Source organism: Bidens hawaiensis, unplaced genomic scaffold, assembly GCF_021521415.1.
Source record: "Bidens hawaiensis isolate Kalapana, Puna unplaced genomic scaffold, B.hawaiensis_p1.1 tig00004478_1, whole genome shotgun sequence".
NCBI classification, from domain to species: domain Eukaryota; kingdom Viridiplantae; phylum Streptophyta; class Magnoliopsida; order Asterales; family Asteraceae; genus Bidens; species Bidens hawaiensis.
In genome coordinates, this window is record NW_027491271.1 from 789,765 (window position 1) to 795,764 (window position 6,000).

The following is a 6,000-nucleotide window of genomic DNA, read 5'->3' on the forward strand; positions in this document are numbered from 1 at the left end:
CTTATACAGGTAGGATACGGGTTTGGGTTCAACGGGTGAAACAACGGATGGAGGTTGGGTAGCTTGGATTTGGGTTACAAGTTCGGGAATCACAACGGCCATTTGCTTGACGATGAAAGCGGCCATTCGTCGGTTGGAGTTCTTGCGCGGATGACGGCTAACCGGAGGCATGCTAAAAGATTATAAAGAAATGAAATAAGTTTGGGGTAAAAAAGAAATGAATATGAAGGTGTATAAAATAAAATAAGATTTCAATTTTTGATTGTGAATCCTAGAGTTAGTGAGGAGAAGATGTTAGTGTTAGATAAAATATAATACTTGGTATATAAATAACAATCCTAAAACAAAACGTAAATGAGTTTTGAGAGGTTAAAGTTTGAAAATTTGAGATTTTGAGATTTGTAGAGTCGGAAAGTCGTACATGAACCACCATGATTTGTTATTCCGACACTAAAAATATTTTTATAAAACACAATGTTGGAGTCTAAACATGTGCACGAACCACCGCGACTTTTTCATGTTTTTGACTCAAATAACGATAATAACACAATAAATCGAGATACAACGTCATGTCAAAACACAAGTCTACGAATCACCGTAGTTCTATTGTTTTAACACCGAAAATTAGGATGGCGACTGGAACGCTCGCATTCGACTACTTAAAGAATTGACATGTATAACACGATTTGTGGCTTAGAAAACGAGTGTTATAATCCAACCATTCCATGTAAGTAAATCATCTTCGATTCTTGGAATCTTTTTGTCAAATGGTCATTTTCTAATTCTATGATGGCTAAAAACCCGATATTAACACAACCTTTAAGGGATTTGAAACAACGGGATCCAAGTTAATCTTGTAATCCATAAAACACAATGAAAATCTACTTTTTGCATTTTAAGGTAAGGATACCTTGGGAATACTATGAAAGTGTATGTATGTGAACATTTAGGATATTGGTGAATTTTAAACAAGTTTATAAATAACATGTGATAAAAACAATCAATTAAAGAATGAACACGTATAAGCACATGTATAGGACCCTAAGCATAACAATACTAGATTGTTACGTCTAACCACCTATCCTATTGTCAAGGCTCTGATACCAATCTGTCACACCCCGACCAAAGGCGGCGGAACATGCCGGGATGTAACAATTGCCGGGAAAAACAAGTTTCATTTCACAACATCAAATGTCACATAACAATATTCATAAGACAAATACAACAAAATATAGCAAATCATATATTGTCCATTTTGCTAATATCCTAAAGGTATTTGTGACATTTTCTTCAAGATCCATAATCAACCTAAATACAAACCTGTAACATTTCATAAAATAAAGTTTATCAACACAAAGATTGGTGAGCAATTCATAAGTTTGAGCATAATAGTATATAGTACGAAAAAGCCACAATCTTGTATACGAAACAATAAATAAAAGCAATAACTTAGATAAATAGATATCGCTAAATACATTAGCGACACCTAGCTATGAGGGGATGCCAAATAGTCTAGGATTTTATAGTTATCGTTAATAGCATTATGTTAACGACACCTTGCTATAAGGGGTTGCCAAATAGACTAGGATTTATAGTTCCACCAACCAAAAGCGATAAACACGTAGGCAAATAATCATGTAAGCATAGTACACCAAATCGAGCAATTATTTAAGTAAAGTATACAATAACGTTTGTGGTTTAAGATTCAATTATAAAGCATTTAATTGAATAAGTATGAAATGTCACCCCAAAACGAAAGATGGAAAACGGGGTATGAAAGTACTCACGTTCAAGTAATAAACTTGAAAGATGATAATTTGGAGATTTGCTGGAACGACGAGTTTAACGAACAATGCCTAAAAAGGAAGAAGTATTGGATTTAGAAAGGTTGCTTGAAAGTCTTTAAATAAAATAAATGTTGCGAAATGTAAACAATTAAAGTTCAAGGTTTAAAATGTAACTATTTAAGAATTTATAATAATAACCCTTTGAAAATGTAAGTTTGCTCGAAACCGGGTTAAAGTATCTAACCATAATATTTACTCAACCTATTTTAAGTAATAAGGTGGGTAAAATGCAAGAATGCAAGTCCCTTTGGAATAAAGATACTAAAACGGGTTTTTAACGAGTGTTCAGATTGTTGGTTCGGGTCTTGATAATTGGTCAAATTGTAACATCCCGAATTTCAAATAATAATATTTTATAAAATAATATAAGAGGGAAAGAGATGTAGGCTAATTAGAGATTTAATCATGGACTAAAAAGGAAAGATGGGTCTTAGGTCCATGGGCTTAAGGGAGTATAAATACCCCTTAAACCCTAAATCTTTCCATTTCCATCCATCTTATCCATCTTATTCTCTCTACACCTCCATAACACACACAAACCTTTCCCTATTTACGGACGAGAGAGAAAGAGAGAGATCCAAGACCAAATCCAAGCCGAATACCAATAGATATTGATTACACAAGCTAGATAAAAGATAAAGGTTGATAAACAAGTCAAGCCGTAGCCTATTAGCCGTATAAAGGTATGTCCTTGATCTTAAAGCTTACGTTTTTATGAACGGATAGCCATGAAACTTGAACGTAGACTAGATCGGATCTAAATAAAGCATAAAGTTAACAACTTGATGATTTAAATGAACGTAATATACTCATGGCTAGATACGGTTCATGAAGGAAACCTTAGATCTAGCCTAAAACGTGTTAAAAGTGTAAAGATCCAAGCTTTATGTTAGAAATGGACTAGATCTTGATAATGGGATGTTAACAGGTGTAAAATGGTTAAGGAAACTGGAAATAGGAAGTTAAAAATGTGATTTTTAGACTGATTAATCATTTCTCGAGCCTGGACTGGGTGTATAGTTAGGAAAATCCGAGTTAAAAACATCAGACATGAGTTTTTGGTCAACATGAGAACCTGGTCATTAGGAGATCTCGGTCAACGAGAGTTCTCGGCCAAGGGGGTTCTCGGCCATGAGAGTACTCGGCCAGGAACAATGGTTCTCGGTCAACATACGAGTTCTCGGTCAAAGTTGATGATTTCGGTCAATGATCTCGGTCCCAAGTGTTCTCGGTCACGAGTTCTTGGCTGAGTTCTCTGTCCTTGAGTTCTCGGCCAGTTAGTGACTCGAGGTGGACTTTGGGCCTGGCCAGTTAGGCCCAGTTACTTAATGAACAGATGGGCCAGATTTAGCTAAGTACACTGGATGCTAAGCCCATTATCTTAAGCTTAACAAATAAGCCCAACTTAGGGAATAAATTAAAATGTTAATGAAAAATGTGTTAAGACAGTTAATGAAAATAAAATTTGTCCAAGCTGACATGGCAGCTTAACCCCAGCCAGGGGCTCTGCCCTTGGACCCCGCTAGGGGGTGCCGCCCCTAGAACCCCTCTGCCAGGGGCGCTGCCCCCGGACCCCCGTTCGTTGTGGGTTATATAAAGATAGAAATACGTTATGAGTAGTAATAGTTAATAGATACATGTAAATATTATACAGCTAGCCGTGCACAACTCAATAAAGGGATTACAATTAACGGTGAACGTAATTCAGGTGAGTTTCTAGCCCCATTCCTTGTTATGTTTTCGGGGCTGTGTGCATACTCGATGTGTTTGTTAATACATTTATCCTAAATGATAAGTGTATGCCATATGTGATATATGTGATAGATATGAATGATTGCTTGTCGGTACGCGAACGATCTTCGGATATAGCGCGTACTGTCAGGCAGCAAATAAAGATATGAATGTTATATATGGATGATGTATGATCGTTATGAACGAATGCTTGTCGGGGCGTGAACGATCTTCGGATATTGCACGTACCGACAAGGAGTATGATTGTTAAATGAATGATGTGAAGAACGCCTAGAGTGTTCTTACGATATGATGTAATTATTGTATATGCGAAGTAAGTGTATGCAGGTACAGGAATGGTATGTGAGTTCTACGTCTGACGCAGAAAGTTAGGATGACAAATCCCTCTAACTTCCGTTGGGCTTAGACTTGGCATGTGATGGCGTAGTTAAGGACTGTGGGCCTTATACGTGTTATAGATGATAGATGAGAACGTAGTTAAGGACTGTGGACCTTATACGTAATTTAGATAGGAGTCAGCATAGGAAAGGACTGTGGACCTTATACGTGTTGTAATTGTATTGTGGTAGCATAGGGGAGGATTGTGGACCTCGTACGTGCTATGAATTAGGTTGCAACATAGGGGGGATTGTGGACCTTGTACGTGTTGTTAATGTAGGATGGTATAGGGAAGGACTGCGGACCTTGCACGTACCATAAAAGGTGAGCATAGGTAAGGACTGCGGACCCTTTTCGTGTTCACGACCTTGAGTATAGGTATAGACGGTGGACTATGAACATACTCTCGGTGTACTGAGGTAAGTGATAGTAGTAAGTATGTATGTAGAACAGAAGAGTAACTAGTTAAGTATGAGTATGTATCTTCGGATACGTAAGTATGTATGATATGTGTATGTAATGTACGTTATCTGATTAACTAGAACTCACTCAACGTAGCTGACTTTTAGTATGCACGCAGGTGAGCTGAATGTAGAGTTATATGAGGATGACACATGGCATGGATTGAACGGCTGGCATCTGAAGATGAAAGAAACGATGGTGTTTAAATATGATGTTTTAAGTTGGTTTTAAAGAAAGGATTTAATGTTTTGTAACGGATGATTGATGTTTTATATTCCGCGAAATTTTTAATAAACTCTGATTTGTAGAACTGTGTTTATGAGTAAATCCGACGTTAAAGTAGGGCTACCGGGAACGAGGCCTTACACAAACCCAAAGTCAACTTTCCAAAATAATGAATGTTATAAGATAACTCAATAAAACTTAATAAGACTTAACCAAGTACGTAGTTATATTGTTTTAGGACTAACAACGCACGTTAAGCGAGTGTTCGGTTTTGTCGGTCCAAACTTTGTTATGAGATCAAGTTGAATCCAACATTTCCAAGTACTTAGGAAAATATTTAAAATCAGTTTTTAACTATTTTTAAATAAATATACAAGTCTTGATAGCTAAAAACACACTTGTGTGTCTTAAGGGGGGTAAAAATCGGATTGGTTCGGTTTCCATCTCACAACAAGTTCATAGATAGTTTCCACATGCCCAAATATCAAAGAACTTGTATAATAATGTACACATGAAAATACTTAAGTTTTACAACCAAAAAGTTAACAACAAAGCCTTTAAATAAAAGTTTGGTTTACGGTATAGAGCTATTTACGGTTAAACCGAAGCATAGACTCTTAGAACCCGTAACCATGGAACTTGTAAATATGACAAACAAACTAAAATGAGCAGAATTTAAGCATTGTTAGTGTGTATAAACAAGTTATATAAGTATATATATATATATCAAAGACACGAAGTCCTCCATGATGCCTGGCCTTACAAGGTCCGAAACCTCACCGACCGGATTCGGAGAAGTAACTACCAAAGGTAACAAGGGGTATTATATTATATATATGGTGTACCACCATAATCAAGTATTTATAAGACTACATAAGCTAATTATAATGAAAGATTTAACTCAATTTGACTTTTGGAAGTCAAACCTTCAAGAACACTAAGAAAATAACCTTAAGATCTTTGTATTTGGGAGAGAATTTGGAGATGTAGCAGGTGAAAATGAAGGGAAATGGTGGTGTATATATAGGGTAAGTTGAAATAGTCAAGTATAAAGTGTTTTGCATGAAAATGAGATGATTTAAGTCACATGTTTGCATAAAAACAAAAAACAAAACAAGTTCTGGTGCAGACCTCCCTTAGCGCGGCGCTAAGGTCTCTGCCCCTGAACTTTAGCGCGGCGCTAAGGTCACCTGGTGGAAATTCTAAACTTTCAAAATTGGCAGTTTTGGCCCCCAGAGTTGTTTTTAAGCGTTTTAAGGCCATTTTAGGGACCAAAAAGGATGTTTTCAAGACCCGACAAGTGTAAAACAATATTGTAACACTAGGATAGTACCCG